The sequence below is a fragment of the Chelonia mydas genome, chromosome 22, assembly GCF_015237465.2.
Source record: "Chelonia mydas isolate rCheMyd1 chromosome 22, rCheMyd1.pri.v2, whole genome shotgun sequence".
In the NCBI taxonomy this organism is placed as follows: Eukaryota; Metazoa; Chordata; order Testudines; family Cheloniidae; genus Chelonia; species Chelonia mydas.
The window spans coordinates 5,842,438-5,860,629 of NC_051262.2; the positions used below are offsets into that span (position 1 = coordinate 5,842,438).

An 18,192-nucleotide genomic window follows, 5' to 3' on the forward strand; every position below is an offset into this window, starting at 1 on the left:
CCAGCAGTGATGGGTGCTGGAGCCTTCCCCCTCCCCATTTTGTCTCAGCTATTTTTAGTAAAAGTCACTGACACATCACAGGCTTCCATGAATTTTTCTTTATTGCCCGTGACCTGTCCATGACTTTTACTAAAAATACCTGTTACAAAATCTTAGCCTACGGGATAGTTAATTCACTTTAAATTCACATACTACCTTATTCCAGATTGATTTTTTGCGTGTGTAGACAAGTCCCTAGCCTTCATTTCAGATCTTCCTATCTCAGTCCAAATCTCCTTGTCCAGTTAGTCTCAGCTCCCCCCTTCCAGGCCACTCCTCTGATCTCTCTCTCTCTCTCTCTCTCTCTGTCTCCTTCCCATCCAGCCAACAGTTGCACTCCCTGACCACATTGCTCCATCTCACAGGCTTCTAGTTTCCCTCTCTGAGCTCCTCAGCCAATCTCAATGCCCCACCCAAGCTCCTTGTCCCAGTGTCTTTGTCCAGACAGTCCCAGCCCCCTGGTTTCTCAGCTGATCTCACTGTCTCTTCTCTCCAATCTATACACACAGCAATGTGTCCCAGCCCAGCGTTTTCCTCTCCCCTCAACCTCCACCGGCCTTTAGTTCTGCTCCCTCCAAAAACTCCTTGCAGTCTTCTACTCTGCTTTGCTTCCCCCCTCCACTTACATCAGGCACCTTCCTCCTCTGTGCCACCTCGGCAGAGTGGGGGGGAGACAACCTAATAATATATACACATACCAGCCCTGCCTATAATATATTTATCTCCCCCATGGGGAGGTGAAGAAATGAAAGCATAACTGATGCAGTAGTGTCTGCCTAAAGCTGCAGAGAGCCTGAACCAATCGCTTCAGAGGTCGGAACAACCCCACTGATTTCTGAAATCTGCTTCTCTGGGATACTCACACTAACAGCACCCCCACAGAGCCCTGTAGTGGGCGTGGGGGGAGTTGCAGCTTGCTGTTGCCATACCCCGTTGTAGCAATGCTGGGAGGGGGCAGACAAAGCCCTCCCCACACACACGCTCAGTACTATGCTCAGGTGGGTGGAGGTTGAATCTTCTGTCCTCTGAGACAGCGCTGAACACAGGGAGCAGAGCTCCAGGAAGGCCCAGCCAAGGAGTAGTGCCATGTCCCTCACCAACACAGCTGATGGTTCTTATGTAGCTGGTCACTGCCAAGCTGAGAGAGGTTGGAGCCTCAGGAGTGGAGCCTGGGGTCCAGAATGCTTTGCTCCAGCTCTGGCTGGTGGCCTTCCCAAAGGACTGTACTCCTGCTCCGCAAGCTGAAGGGTCCAGCAAGTCTCATCTGGCTTTCTGAGCTGCCTGTAAAAGGGCTAGACTCGTCAGAGCAAAGGCCTTTAAAGAGGCCTGGGTGTACAGCATGTTGGTGCTGTCTTTGCCATGCTCGTAGAGCAGAAGATGACAGTGTTTTGGAAGCTATTCAAAGTTAGGCCCTAATCCTGGTTGGGGATCTGCTGCTGCAAAATCCCCCTGGCTCTTTGTACAGGTGTAGAGGCTACATAAGCAAATCCTGATGCAGGCTTCAGTCCTAGAGGAGCCAGCTGATAGTGCCACCTCTTCGTTGCCCAGCCCTGGGGGAGAGATTACATCTTCAGCCAACTGAGGAGTTTGGTACCAGAGTTCAGGGTCTCGCGGTTGAACTGTAGGGGTGGGGATGGGGGATTCCCGGGGAGCCTTCCAGGGCATCTCCACTGTTAACCGAACAAGGCTCCCATAAAATTCGTTAGCTGTAGCTGTAAATTAATAATCCTTGCTGCGACTATTGTGTAACAAGATGGCAATCCTGACTGTGTCTAAATAATTCATGCTATTAAATTCATTACATCCAGCACTCGTTTACCCGCTGTGATGACAAATATTCCTCTCTCTCCATAGACAGCATATGTTAGAATCAACCAGGCACAGAGAGTAGCAGTCATCATGAAGAGCCTGTACCACTCGATGCATGGCTGTGGGTGTGGGCGGGGCGGGGTTTGGGGAAAACAATGCAGAGCTGACTCGAGTGTTTCTATTAATCAAATGTCCAGAAATGAAATGGCACCCACATTCCTTCATATACCCATAGGTTTGGCAGAATTCAACATTTATTTTTTAGGATTTCAATGGATAATACTGATTATTTTTAATCATTTTTTTTTTCAGTTTGTATCCACTTTTAATTTTTTACAGTTGTGGGAAATTATGAGAGAGTCAGATAATTATTGTTTAATGACGTAGACATTGATTCCAGAAAGTTAACTGTTTATAACAATTAAAGCACAAGCTGTCAATATCACATGTCAAAATATACAAAGTAAATATCCTTAAATCCAACTATAAGTTCTCAAGCAGAACATTTTTTGCCTCTCTGTAAATTTTAATGATTATGATGGTGTGATAAATGAAGGGAGGGGAGTAGCTCCCTTTTATGGACACCCAGCCAGCCTGTAGCTATAAAATCCCTCTTAGTAGTTGTTCTCTAATTGCTCTAGCTGGAAAGGGTTAAAAAGGATACTGCTATGAGGAAGTGAGTGGGCACCTGGCCAAAAGAGCCTATGGGAAAGCTAGAACTTTTTAAAATTGAAACAAAGGCTCCCCTTTTGTCTGTCTGTTCTCCTGGGGAGAGGCGGACAGGGCAGCAGTGATGCTGTAAGAAGCTTGGGGCCAGGTATGAAAAATCCTCGGTATCAGACCTAGAAACTGCTCATTTGAAGCCCCAGATATGTAAGAAGATCAGGAAATGTCTAGGAAGATGCGATTAGGTTTCTCTCTTTTTTATTTCTTCTTGGCTTGTGGACTCTTCTGTGCTAACCCCAGGTGCTTTGTTTCGCTTGTAACCTTTAAGCTGGACCTTAAGAAAGCTATTCTTGGTGCTTAATTCTTGTAGTTGCTCTTTTAAAATCTAGCAATAGCCTGAGTTCCCAGATGTATTTTCTTTTTTTTAATAGTACAATTTACCTTTTTTAAGAACAGAATTGGGCTTTTGTGTCTTAAGAGGTTTGTGCATGTTGTTCAATTAGCTGGTGGCAACAGCTGATTTCCTTTGTTTTTTCTTTCTCAGCTCTTACCTGGAAGGGGGGGTGAAAGGGCTTGAGGGTACCCCACAGGAAGGAATTCCCAAGTGCACCTTCCCGGGCTCTCAAAGGGGTTCTGCACTTGGGTGGTGGAAGCATCTACCAATCCAAGGCCAGAGTAACCTTGGGAGTTTAATACCAGCCTGGAGTGGCCGATATTAATTTTTAGAATCCTTGCGGGCCCCCACCTTCTGCACTCAAAGTGCCAGAGTGGGGAATTAGCCTTGACAGATGGAAATATTTTTTTCATCAGTTTGAGTACGCAGTGAAATTGATATTTACCGATTTAAAAATCTCTAATCCTTCCAAGCCTATGTGGACAAAGAGACACAATCCAAAAAGTCTGAATCTGACTTCAAATTTAGACTTCCTCAGTGTATCTTACAAAGTGCTCAGCCATGTGACTTTGTTTTGGACTCACCTCTGACATAAATTGAACTGTACTTTTAAAAATGTAGCCCCGACGTTAATCTTCTCACCAGCCATCTGCTAGCCAGAGGGCTTTACAGGAGAATGCTGAGCCATAGGTATGAGACCAACCCATTTATCTGATAGCTAGCAGGACAGGGTTATGCCTCTGGAAACTGCTTCTGCTGACTGTTCGCCCAAGCAATAGGGTTGTAATAAACTCTAGGCCCCACTGCAAGATCTCGCTGGTTCTTCCCCCTCCCACATCCCCCCACCCCAAAGGAGGAAATAGCAAGTTTGGGTGTAAATGGTGCAGGGAGAGTCACTACTTGAAAATAAATTACCAGTAGGGAGGCCTTTAAGGTGGGTGAGAGTGGGTTTAAAAATGGGATGGCCTTTGTTTGGAAAGTAAAAGTTCTGGGTTCTTTCCAAGCTTTGCTGCAGACTCACTAGAAGATCTTGGGCAAATCACTTCATCTCTCAGTGCCTCAGTTTCCTTGTCTGTAATATGGGGCTAGTACTTCTCTACCTCACCGAGGGATTGTGAGTCTTAACAAACTTGTGTAAAGTGCTCAGATTTTTGGAGAGCAGGGACTATGATTCTATGATTTTGTGCTTTTAATCATTTCCCAATAACTGAGGTAGAAACAGGGAATCTAGGTATTTAAGCCAGCACAAAAGAGAAATGATACCAATTCAGAGATGGAACAAAATTCGCTCTCAAAACACATTTAGCATATTTAACTATGTAAATGGTCGAGCAACATCTTGTCTACTGCACCTTTAAATCTCAAAAGATTTTGCCATCTGCGGAAATGGGGAGCCATATTGTGCTCAGTTGAAAGCAGAATGCTGGAGGCACACACATTGCGCTCCCACCTAGACACTTTGCTCATGTTCTATTTTGTTGTTGTTGGACTAAAATAAAGGTAACTGTTACTGAGAGCATTTTATTCTTTGTGCATAGAAAAAAACATAACATTTGGGCGCAACTTCTGAAGTGTTTAAGTATATTGGGGAAAACAGATGGCTTGATTCCTACACGCCCAATGTTTCTAACATTTCTATATTGCTGTACTAATAGGGCATAAGATGATTGAAAGGTTCACAAATATGCTTGTCACTCTTTGGGGCTCGTAATCTTGTAATTAACTGAAGTTTTAAATTAATTTTACAGTGTGATCTCTATCAGCTTTGTCATCTGGGCTGCCCAGGCATGATCATCCAGAGCAAGACTCAGACAGAACCATTTGGGGATGCTATTGAGACATCTTTCATCCCTTTCCTACATACTTCTTTGGTGTCCTGCCAGTAAGTACAATATACACTTGCCCATATTTCCACGTAACCTATAAAAAAAAAAAAATTAGTCACGTTATTGTCAAGTTAGCTACAGGTATCCAAATTTTAGATGCTCTCTGTGAGCAGTTAAAGTTAGTAAGTTATTTATTTCCACATGAAAGTAATAATTGATTGGAAGTTGGGGGTGCATTTTCATGTAGGAAATGGGGATTTTTGTCCATGACAAATTTATGAAGAAGTGATACAATTCCTTAAGCTCTTTTATTTAAAACCATATTAAACAAAACCCAACGCTCTGTCACTTTAATGTATGAATAACTTGTATGATAAATTTTAGACTAAGTTCTTCAAAGGTTTGCCTAGTAAATAAGTGTCTCTTTTAGTACATTGGGGATTATTGGTGGGGAGGAAAGGCCTGTTGCTGATGGGTTCATAGGAGTGTTTTTAATATGCTTGCATGCAAAGGAACCGTGTAAGAAGAGGTGACTTATTGATCATCTGAGCTGGAAGAAAGGATGAGATGTGCATGTTAATTTGATGAGCTAATGAGTATTGGGACCCCCTCGATCAGGGGGATTGGGGAGAAAAGTGGCACTCGGCTTTCCTATAAACCAGAAAGAGCTACTGTGGTATGCAGACTTCCTTAGTCACAGATTGCCTGTTTGGGATGCTGAAAGAGAGAGGCTCCGGCCAGCCTGAGAGAGTGAATGTCTTAATCTATCAGGTGTCTCCATCTTGTTTAATCAAAATGACTCTAAGCTTGGAGCCTATCCAGCTATGTCTGTCTATTCTGGTTAACCTGGGTGTTGGGATATGCACCTGATCTATGCCCAACGCAGCTGGTTTTTGTTTAAGATAACTGGAAACAGCAAGGAGTGACTATTGTGATGCTCACAGGAGGAGGGGTGCCTTGGCAAACAGCTGCCTGAACTCTGACCTCAGAGGCGGGAGGCTAAGCCAGGAGGGGAGTAGCAGCTGGAGAAGGTCAGTCAAAGGCAAAAAATAAGTTGTGATCTCCCCAGAGATGCACATGGCTCATTCCTGGGCTTAGTTACGCTGAGCATGGTTTGCTGAGACAGATCACCAACAGGTAATTGGTAATTAAATCTTGTACGTGGCCAGTCTCTATGGCTCCCTCATTGTTTGGAGTGTCAAAGATTTTTGTTTGTTTTTAATGTGGTCTGCTATCTTACTCTAGCTTTTCCACATAATACACAGTATAATGAAACATGAAATATTATGCTCTCTCCAAACCTATTTAAATGGTTTAATTAACATCAGATTTTTACTGAGCATGTCAAGATTGGAGACATCTCATAAGAAAGAGAAATGCAATCTAATCCAAGGGTATAGGGCTCTCAGATATGGCCAAGACAAGAGATGAGGAATGAGCTTAAAATGGCCAAATCAGCTGATACAGATGGAAAAAATATTACTACCCTCCCATCCCCCCCCCCCCAAAAAACCTTCAAAATTAAAATTCCTCCCACAACTTGAAATTCTGTGGCAACATTACAATGTCATAACCAGCTGTGTATCTTTTGAAAGATTAAAAGACATAAAGTGAAAAGTAAGGAAAAAAGAACAGTGATGCAGAATGATATGGGGGTGGGAGAACGCTTAGTTGAGGTTGACGGGGCAGGGAGGGAACATCCCCTACATCAAAACTCCAAATACATCTGTGTCCTCTTTTGCCATGGGAGTTTCATATAGACTGGTTGCATGAAATTCCAAGCAATGTAATCTTTTAAAAAAAAAAAAAATAGAAACTGTAAATGAGGACTTCTGGCAGAATGACAATACAGTCCCAGCAGTAAACAAGCTAGTTAAGATGACAAATGAGGTCATTAAAGTAAATAGTATAAACTGAGTCTCAGCCATGGCTAGGAATCCTTATTATGACAGACAGGTTTCAGAGGAGCAGCCGTGTTAGTCTGTATCCTCAAAAAGAAAAGGAGTACTTGTGGCACCTTAGAGACTAACCAATTTATTTGAGCATAAGCTTTCATGAGCTACAGTCTGAATGCATCCGATGAAGTGAGCTGTAGCTCACGAAAGCTTATGCTCAAATAAATGGGTTAGTCTCTAAGGTGCCACAAGTACTCCTTTTCTTATTATGATAGAGGATATTAACATGACAAAGGAGGTTGGGGGAAACTCACTGATGACAAGTTTATCTGGGGCATGGGAGTGGTGCATCTCTCTTTAGCAGTTCCAGTTATTTACTTTCCTTGTAAAGTGCTAAATCCATTCTATTTAGCTGAGAATTAATAGAACATGTTTTAGAAGCATATTAAAGTTTATACACTGCCACCTCGCTAAGCAGCATGCACAATGCCTCTGAGCTTAGTGTGAGGTCTTCTGTGGTTTGATTCAACTGGGTTTTGTGACTTTGGATTTATAGGAAATGGTTCTCTCACTCTTCCATATCTACAGACTATTGCTTGAGAGCACTCCTCCACTTTCCAGCCCTGATCTTTTGCTTTCCTCTGAGCAATTACAGTGCTTGGTTACAGGAAACCATCAATATTAGGTAAGAACGGAGCATGTGCTGCAAAACTAATCTTTCCACAAATATTGGTGGAAACTTCTAAGCTAACTTGACTGCCAGAGGTGCTCTAACTATAGCTGGTAAGAAAACATGACTTAGTTGTGATTAAAAACTTCATGGAATTTTCAACCTTTTGTTGTTGCTGTTATGAAGTTGCAAATTTCCCGTCAACTCCAGTTGAGTTTACGGATGAGAATGCTCACTTACAGCTCCGTCCTCCAATGTTCTGAGCGCCTCCCCTTCCATTTATCTTAACAGGAGATAAGTAGCTCAGTACGTCAAAAGATATCAAGACTGGGAACAGCACATTGTCAGCAAAGGATGGAGAATTTCCATGGGTTGTGAACTTTTGAAATCTCACATTAAACCTGATTTAAAAGTGATGTTTGTCCAATTGGGAAACACACACGCCATGTGCGCGGTGTGTCCAATCAAAACTAGCCAGTGCACCTTAGATGTTTGTTTACTTACAACCAACTGCTTGTGAACAGTCTGTGGAGCAAGAACATATTTAGCAAGTAACTGCATAGTGGATGCATTCAGGGGATTTGGAAGCTGTTCATGGATGACTCCTGAATGGAAAAAGAGGCAAAATTGTCATCTGAGTTATTCACTTGGCTCTAACAGGGACAGTATTAAAGAGACAAAATGAGGCCGTTCCCTATTTGTAGCATGTTACATTTGTTAGGACTGACTTTCCTGTGACAGCTTACTGTCCCTGACACTCTAATCTCATCAGCCCAGTTTGGTTTTTTTCCAGTTTGGTTCTATCCCTTTGTGTTTGTTCCCTTTTCTAATTTTGGTGTCATCTACAAATCTGATCATGGTTGAATTTATACACAAGAAACATTACACAGTGAAGGTTTAAAGCAGCTACATGAGGTGCAGTAGGGTGTTGGTCTACTAATGACTTTAGGTGGCTAAACAACTTGCAAGAAACCCTAAGAGTTGTGGACAGGGCTACAAATAGCAGGAAAATATCACTGGTGGAAGATGTGCCGATGCTGCATCATAATGCCAAGCAACTCTGCACACCCCCTGCAAGCTGTCACTATGAGACACAGTTTTAGAACCTGATACAAAGCCCATTGACATCAATGGGAGGTCCCACACCACCACTCATCAACTTCAGTGCGCTTTTCGTTGTACATTACTACTCGGTGTGATGGAGTCCAGCGATGGGCGTTGTCCAAGGTGCTGAAGGACAATGTTCACTCCTTAAGCCTCATCGGCTTTGCTGTGCTCTCATCAGAATTACTAATTCATACCCTTGTATCACAGTGCACTTGAGCAATCTTGTACTCTTTAGATTCCTGAAGGGGATCCTGGCTTTTGTCTGATATAAAACAAGGCTTTGGTAAGGGAGGCAGTGTTGTCTAGTGGATAGGGCACTGGACTGGGAATCTTCAGCCCTAGGTTTTATCCCCAGTTCTGCCACTGGCCTGTGTGTGACCTTGGGCAAATCACTACCCTACTCACGGCCTCAGTTTCCCCAGCTGTACAATGGAGATAATGATACTTGCTTACCTTGTGTAAAGGCACCTTACAAAACTTTACTAGTGATGTATAAGAATTAAGTTCAATGTCTGGGTTCACCCCATTATAAAAGAGCCACTTCCAAAATTTAGATCTAGGTTTCGATTTCACCGCACAGTTTTAGGGTGTTTTGGAGCCAGGATTTTTATTTGAGCCCACCTCTAATAAAGCTAAAATCACTATTAAAGTAGTGTCCAAAGACTCCAACCAAGGTCAGGCCCTTTTGTGCTCGGCATTGTACAAACACGTAGTCAGAGGCACTCCGTTCCCTGAGGAGCTTAAAATCTGTCTTCACAAGAAGGACAAAAAGTGAGGGGGGAAATGGACATACGAAGAGATGAGATGACTCACACAAGGTCACATACCAAGTCACAGGTAGTGCACAAGAGAGCATAACAACTTGCTATAGCTGTCAGCTAGAGGATGTACAAAACAGGTCAATGTTATGGTGTGAAAGATCCTAGGTTCAAATCCTGCTGATGATCCATGATAAGAATTATTAACATGTGAGGATCCCTTTATGTAAGTACCACAAAAAGAGACCAATGTTTGAGGGCCAATGCTGGGGTGTAAATCTGGATAAATGCCAGTGGAAACCACTGGCTTAACAGAGAGCACAGTTTGCCCCTCTCTGTTATGTAGTGATACATATTTTTTTTCCATTTGACTTGCAAAGGAGATGTTCCCTTAAAAGCATATTTCTCTCTCTTCTCTCCAACACTGGCTCATTCCATTCCTCACTGCACGTCCTTTAAAGATGGAGCAGAAAGGGAAACCATGTAATTATTTCCTCTGCACAGCAAATGCAGACTTCATTCTAACTTATCATGGCAGGGAAATATTGATTTGCATGAATTGTTAAACAGAAGGTGTATTGAAGTCTCCCTTGAGGCTGAGAGTGGTGATACAGCTGTGTGAAGGAGAGCAAGCTGGGAGTGTTAAGAATTATTCAAGGCTTTTTTTTTTAAACAAACGTGACTTTTATTAGACACACAATGTGAAGTATGTTTTTTGGAGATTACTTAATGTTTCTTTCAATCATGGACTCAATTGACTAAAATTTTTCAAGGCTTTTGTTACATATATTTGGAGAAATACTGTAGGTTGGATTGAGGAATCTGTATTTTAAAAAAGGTGGGGGGCACAAATCATAAATGGCAGAAGATCCGTAAGCAGGGTGGGGAGTGGTTAATAAGATCTCTAAGAATGATGTTCACCCAAATGATCAGGGCTCATGGAAAGTTCCTGATGTGGGGATTCTGCTGCATAGGGAGGAGGGTAGATGCAGAACACATGTGCAGGGGCTATTTGCCATCCTGTATGCAGCAGGAAGGTGGACTCCATGCCAGCAGCCTATGAGCTACATCTTTGCATTGTGAGACAGTGAGGTACCCACTGAATCTCTATTGCACAGCTCAGGCCGTGCAGGGGGTTGCATGAGAGTTGCAATTGCTATCCTAGCTCAGGAACTGAAGTATAGGCAGCAGAGCTGTCCTGTGCCCTGTGTGTGGAATCTTCCCTTATGGTTTGAGCTGGGATGGGGATGTCATTTACAAGTGAAATTCACACAATTCTCCCCATAAACTCCACTCAGGGCAGATGGGCCTACATTTACCAACGTTAAAACCGAAAATTTGCCATAGGAGATCAGCACAGCAAGGCATCTGGTTCAGCCTCCTGTCTGATGCTTCAGAGCAGGGTCAAAAAAAAATCTCTCCAAGGCAACTGGCTGACTGGCCCATGCACATGGGGTCTGCTCCTGCTCTATTGAAGTCACTAGGACGTGTAAGTGCTCAGTTCTTCTAAAAATCCAGCTCCAAGGCCGGGATTCTCAAAGGTAGCAAAGTGAAATCATTGGGAGTTAGCCAACAAAACACCCTTGAGACTTTGGGCCCAAGAACTTAAGTGGAGCTTCAGCGGCCAGAGAGTACAGTGAGAGGGGCTAGGAAAAGTGGGTAGGCTAGCAGGCAGCAGAACATGCTAGTAATCGGGCTTCCAATCCTGTTTGGCAGATCTCAGCAGTTTGGGTGAAGTCTGAGGAGGCTGATGTGAAGCCTTCTTGAGGTTTGTCTCTTATTAAGTAGCATCACCTGGAGCTCCAGAAGAAGTACTGACAGGTTTCAGAGTAGCAGCCATGTTAGGCTGTATCCTCAAAAAGAAAAGGAGTACTTGTGGCATCTTAGAGACTAACAAATTTATTTGAGCATAAGCTTTTGTGAGGTCCTTTTCTTTTTTAGAAGAAGTACTGTAACATTAGAATCACAGCTAAAAGGCACCAATTCCTGTTTCTGACAAAAGCCCTACTCCCTCCTTCCCACTTTTTTAAAAAAAATAATCCTATGGGGCTATAATTAACAACCCAAAATGTATGAGCCCTGCACAGGGACAACCACCTTCCTGGGGCAGATGGGGCATTATTGGCCCAATGAGAGAATGTTTCAGAGGAGAGTCACTCTCTATATTGAGCCAATGTTTTCCCCCTTAAAATCCGCACACTGGGGCAGCCATCACTGAAGCGTGTTCTGATCTTACTCCCAACCCGGGTAAATCTGGTGGACCTTGTTGGAGAAACCCTGTTGCATCAGCATTATGCGTGTGTCACCGAACTCAGAATCTGGCAGGGTGTTATTCAATGCACAGCAGAGAACTCAAACTGAATTAGCTGTGCCAATCTGAGTGCCGACGTTAAACAAGCCAGGGCATGTCTGCTGCAGTGCATGAGCCCACGCATTGCTAAACACTGGCTGAGCTTAGTGAATAGGGAGGGATGTTTTTTATGTCTGCGAATTGGAGCCCTTCAGTGGGTTCAACATTGAAGGCAGGAACCCTCTAAATTGTGGTTTGCTCCCTCTTGTCCTGGTGTAAAGCAAGAGTGACTCCTTTGAGGTCAGTGAACTTACTCTGGATTCTCACTGGTGTAGCTGAGCTGGAATCTGGCCCCCCCAGTATTAGCACCTGCAGCTGGACTGGTCGTTCTTTTATTCCCCTGCTGCGTTGAGGGGTGCAGGGGGCCGTATCTCCTCTTCACAAGCTATTCTAGCATTAGTGAGGAGGCACAATACACTTCCCGTCAGCTCCCATTAGTTTCCGTGGTTACTGATTTCCAGTAACTCACCTGTGCGCTCCTGGCCTCTGTCAGAACATTCTCTCTGTCTCTCTCCACACACACACGCAACAGCCTTATTGTGTCAGCTTATCTGCAAGCTACTTTTTTCTTTTAAAAAAAGCTTTTAACAAAGTGTCAGCATCTGATGCTAGACAAAGCCCGTGGAGGATGGGGAAGCATGAAGCATATCAAACTTCAGAGGCTGCATAATTTGCTTAATTATTAAAAAGAAGCAGGGATTGAAAACTAAAAGCTCAATTTTTATTCTCCCCATGCCCTGAGTTGCTAAATGCCCACAATCCAAACTGAAGTCAGGGAGCATTGAACACCTCAGTGCTGGTTTATGAGTCTCTCTATTTTGAACGGGGTGGAGGGGTACAGGTCCTAGTAGAATGGGAATGAGTCGCATAGCATATGGCCAGCAAAGCTGGTGAAATTTATATGTTTTGGGAGGAGCTGAGCTTGGTTTTGGTTTTTCTTTCCTTTTAATTAAAATTTCCTGATAATGAGACTTCTGCAAAAGTGGAATCAAGTTTTCAACTAGGGGCTAGATACTTTGCCCTCCCTTCCTCTGGATGTTTCACTTTTAAAAAAAATAGCTTCACTAGAGAATTCACATCAGAAGAGTCCACAGAGCCCCCCCTGGCTGCAATGAATGGGCACAGGGCCAGGTGCCCGAGGTCCTGAATTCTATTCAGGTCTGCTCCTGATTGGCCCTAATATAGTTTGCACTAAAGCCTGGCTTTTGAAAGGAGCCCCAAAAGAGTTAGACATAGAATAGCCAATGGGAACAAGGTACCAAATTCCCTTTGATTTCTTTGAAAGGCTCATCCTTAAACATCATATTATATTAGAATTGTAAAAGGTTCAGAAAAAAGGCAACAAAAATTATTAGGGGTATGGAACGGTTTTCATATGAGGCGAGATTAATAAGACTGGGACTTTTCAGCTTGGAAAAGAGACAACTAAGGGGGGACTATGATAGAAGTCTATAAAATCATGACTGGTGTGGAGAAAGTAAATAAGGAAGTGTTATTTTCTCCTTCTCATAACATGCGAACTAGGGGTCACCAAATGAAATTAATAGGCAGCAGGTTTAAAACAAACAAAAGGAAGTATTTCTTCACAGAATGCACAGTCAACCTGTAGAACTCCTTGCCAGAGGATGTTGTGAAGGCCAAGACTATAACAGGGTTAAAAAAAAAACTAGATAATTCATGGAGCATAGTTCCATTAATGGCTATTAGCCAGGATGGGCAGGGATGGTATCCCTAGCTGCTGTTTGCCAGAAGCTGGGAATGGGCAACAGGAAATGGATCACTTGATGATTACCTGTTCTGTTCATTCCCTCTGGGGCACCTGGCATTGGTCACTGCCGAAAGACAGGATACTGGGCTAGATGGACCTTTGGTCTGACCCAGTATGGCCATTCTTGTGTTCTTATCTCACCTAGTCAGACTTCCCAAACCCCTGAAAATTGGGCTCATGATCGCCAGCCTCCTTACACTCAGAGCCTCTGTTTCAGCCATCTGTAAGTGACTTGTCTAAAGCATCAAAGCAAATTAGTGTCCAGACTGGGCTTACAATCAAAGTCTTATGATTTCTGATCTGTAGTGATTTTGCTAGAACATAAAGCCCCCGTGGAAATCCTGCAATCTAAGACTTTAGGGTACAGACCATAAGTGCCTTCTACCCATTTTACAGATGAAGCAACTGAGAATATGTATCTCACCGGTGTCTGGCCAGTCCAGTGCACTCATTCCCACATACATGAACAAAGGAAAGAGTTCTCATTTTATTAATGAAGACATAAGAGTTGATGGCTGCTTCCTAAATATCTGCAAGACTGTCTCTACTCAGGCAAAATGGGTTGTGTAATTGGCTCCCAATCCCAGCCACGGCATAGACAAATGCTCACTGTGGACTAAATGGACTAATTCCTACCAGCGTTTTGCGGGAATTGCCACGTGTGGATTGGCAGGTTTCTGAAAGTGGAAGCCTGGCATCTGCTGAGAGGACTATTATATCCTTAGAACAATGCAGTACAGAAATAGCTGACAGCTCCCCATTCAGATTCTAGACCTCCCCCCACCTTTTACTATGGTCTTGTCCTTGGACTCCCCAGAGGTACCTATGCTGGGAAATGCTTTGCCTTCTGCAGGAAAAAGCATGTACTCCATTGTGCTGCTGTCTAACTCCATGTTTCTTTGCTGCTCCCTTTCTGCTCCTTCACGCTTTTGTTTTTCATCCCTCTACAACATCTGCTTAGATTAGCAATTCATAAAACTAGGCCAGAGTCATGTGTAAGTGGGTGGAAAGAACAATCTTTCTGCTGTTGAAGGACAGATTCCCCTTTGTTACTAGATCTCTGCCTGACATGGAAATAGGTGGGAGGGTGGGAAGCAGGGAAGATGGGCATTAACTGACCCCTTGGCTCCAGTGATCTAGATTTAAAATGGACAGCAGGAAACATGAGCTCTCAACCTATTGGCTACTTGTCAAACTGCAACATAGTCCTGTGTCTGGCCATTTGGGAGGAAGTGGCAATGTATTTTGCTACCACAAACTGAATGAATACTTATGACACGTTTTCCATGAATGTTAATTCATAAAATTATTGAATTTACTGCTAGGAACGTTCAATGCATTTTATGCAAACATTGGAGAAAACTCGCTGGAAAATGAAGTTTGGAAAGTTTGGATCTTCTAACAGGGTATTTCTCATCCCCGAAGCCTGATTCTAAGTTATGCTCTTTCAGTAATAGCCCAAAATACAATGCAAGTAATATAAATCCCACACTAACCAATTCAGCTTGAATAATTGATTTACTCAGGAGCAATTTGTCATGAGTAAACTTGGAGATCAATAAGAAAATATTCTGCAAATTTCTCATTATGAATAAACTCACAAATAGTATAAATTGCTCCAGACCATCAGTGAGCTGGAAAAGGTTAAATTAATTATTCCACTAACTCTGATACTAATAGACACAACTCTCTCTTAACTGCTTGAAGTTCCTGATGCAGCTATTCTTAGTCCAAGATCACGTCTGCACTAGAAAATGCTGGTTTAATTAAATCAATTCAAAAATCGATCTAGTTAATCCAGTACGAATTCTTGATGTAGATACACTGCAACCAGTTTATAAGCAAGCATTAAACCAGTGTAAGTGCATCTACAGTAGGGGTTTGCATAAGCTGAACTAGATCAATTTAAAAAGTAATCAGATCTAGTTAAACCGATGCATTCTTCTAGTAAAAACACAGTTTCTATCTAAAATTGTGTGTATCAGTGAGGTTAAGGTCTAATCAGATTCTTTATTTTTAATCTTAAACTATTGTCAGTACTTCTGGTGCCATTAAAAAGAAGGGAGGGTGGAACACTTTTGTCCTGGGTGTAAATCTATTGGTTTCAGCAGGGATACATTTTTCTCAAAGGGAGAACAAAATCATGTATCCTGATCAAATTGCAACACCTGAAGTCTTTAAACCATGATTTGAGGACTTCAATAGCTCAGATATAGGTGAGAGGTTTATTGCAGGAGTGGGTGGGTGAGATTCTGTGGCCTGCATTGTGCAGGAGGTCAGACTAGATGATCATAATTGTCCCTTCTGACCTTAATATCTGAGTCACTTCAGCCAACTTCCTGCTGATTAGACTAAATTCATCTTGATTAAACCAGCTCCAAAAAAAGGATCTTTCCAGAACGATAACGTGTTTCCTAATATGTTATACGTCTGCTATTGTCACCACAAGGGACTCCGATTGACAACCGCCCTGGTCAAATAAGCACATGCATGTGATGTAAATGCAGGCTTGTGGGGAGCGGATGTTTAATGGATGAACCAGGATCCTTTTATTTTGGAGTCACTCTCCCGTCAGCCCTGTTGCAGATGATAATCTATCACAGTGCAAGCCGTCTGTCTAGTCATGTATGAAACCTTCCCTTTTTCATTCGTTGCCTTGCTAACACGGCTGTATCTATTCAGCTTTTTCCCTTTCAAATGTAGCCAGTGACTCAATCCAGGCAGCTCGCTCCTGTGATGCCGATAAAGCGATTCCAATGGCTTAGTCTCTTGTTAGGTATTTTGGTCCTTGTCATTAGCCTTTTTGGAGGAAATTAAAGTTCCCTTTTCCCTGATTCCCCCCCCGGTTCCTGCTCCTAACTAGTTTGCACGTGTAGCCTAGCCAAAATGGCTCTCAAAGGAAAGGAGCCGAGAGCGCAAATGCTGCCTCAGAGAGCAGCAAATCTGGGGAGATTGTTTTGTCAGATGGATGATGCTGCTGCTGCTTCAGTTCACCTCAAAGAACTGAAAGTGAATCATCACCACCTGATCACAGGGAGAGCTAAAATCACCCCTGAACTAGCCTGTTCCTGCTACTCTCTGGCTGTGTCAAGACAAAGGCCTGTCTCCGTACTTCTGTCTGAGGCTGCTCCGAGGGGTAATCCAATAAACAGACGGGTCTTGTGCAATGTCTCCATGTGGAGAGCACGTTACTCCAGGAGAAAGGGGAAAGGCAATCCAGGGTGACCCAGTGATCGCAATCGGAACTCGTGCTGTACTAAACTCGGTGACCTTGGGCAACTCCTTTAACCTTTCCATACTCCGCTGCAAGATGGGGATACGTAGCCAGCTCACTGGGAAATGCTCGTTTGCCTGAGAACTGTTGATAATGTGCCTTCCTCCCATAGCACGTCAATGTGATCGTAAATGAATGGCTTTAGCGTCTCTAGCCTGATTACTTCTTCATGAGCATCAGAGGGTTCATGGCTGTGGGAGAGTCCCTGTCGCTTGGACGTCCAAATGAATGTGCCAAGCAGTGTGCCATGTTGCCCCCTGCTGTTGGTTAGCTTGGCTCTGAAAAGGGTGGCGATACCCATCGGGAGATGTGATGCTGCAGGGGTCCGCTATCACCTCTCCCTCACCACGTCACCATCCTAGATGTGGCATCAGAGGTGATAACTGGGAGACTGGCTGGGCGTGGGAAGTGCAGCCTCTCTCTGGGAGGTCAATGGTTCTGTTCCCAGGCTATGTCAGAGAGCGGAAGTTGCTGTTGAGTAGGCCTCTGACAAACACATTCTGGAGATCTCTGTTCCATGCCCATATCATAAAAATTGCCACCGTAACCGGACCTAGCCCTGCTCTTGTTACCAGTCTGGAGAAAGAGGCCCAAGGACTGAAAAGCTATTGAGAGTGAGCCATGGTCTAACCCCATCAGGTGGCCACTCCAGATCAGGACTGAGCTATGTTTGCAGAGCACATTGTGGGGGAAGCTCATGCTGGTGAGGCCCAGGCTGATCTGTGAGTCTGGAGCCTCTTGTCAGCAGGGAATCAACACACCCCTTCAATAGCGAGAGACCAGAAGCAGTGAGCTGAGTACAATGGCTCCTTTTTGGATGGACTTTAATTGTATGGCAGGGTAGTGATAGGGCCTCATCTTATGGGTTTCCCTCAATATCGCAATGGCAGTGAAGGCTGAAGATAACTGTGAGTCTAAATAAGACAGGGGAATGTGCCTGTTCAGTGTGACCTCTTGCAACATATCTTGCTCTTCTCTAAGATGAAGTGTTTTGGTGTTGTGCCCAGTTGTAAGCTCCCGTAGGGCAGGGATCATCCCTAGCATGTGCTTTCTGTTCAAAGATTCCAAGTCCAGAGAGAACTATTGAGATCATCTAGTCTGATCTGGGGGTTGTAGTGGGTCACCAATTGAAGGCGAGTCATCAATGTGACGCAGCTTTGAAACAGGTGAACCTCATTCTGGGATGCGTTAACAGCTGTGTCACACGTAAGACACAGGAGATCGTTGCCCTGCGCTGCTGGGCACTGGTGAGGCCTTAGCTGGAGCACTCTATCCAGTTCTGGGGCCATACTTTAGGGTGGGCTTAATCTGCAGCAAGGGAGGTTTAGATTAGATATTGGGGGGGGACGGGACTTTCTAACTCTAAGGATAGTTAACCTCTGAAACAGGCTTCCAAGAGAGGTTGTGAAATCCCCGTCACTGGAGGTTTTTAAGAACGGGTTGGACAAACACTTGTCAGGGATAGCTAGGTTTACTTGGTCCTGCCTGAGTGCAGCAGGATGGACCTGATGACTTTTCGAGGTCCCTTCCAGTCCTACATTTCTATGACCTTCTGTACAACACAGGCCATGGAACCTCCCCATCATAATTTCTAGAGCATATCTTTTAGAAAAACTTCCAATATTGATTTCAAAAT

The 18,192-nt window shown here is 43.8% G+C and overlaps 1 protein-coding gene across 1 annotated transcript in view; it reads left to right on the forward strand.

Moving 5' to 3' along the window:
* Window positions 1-18,192, forward strand: part of KCNJ5 (potassium inwardly rectifying channel subfamily J member 5) — a 241,303-nt gene that overhangs the window by 132,460 nt on the left and 90,651 nt on the right. The window contains exon 8 of the mRNA XM_037882266.2: window positions 4,657-4,790. The gene's annotated coding sequence lies outside the window, so the exon portion shown is untranslated. The remainder of the gene's footprint in view (window positions 1-4,656; window positions 4,791-18,192) is intronic.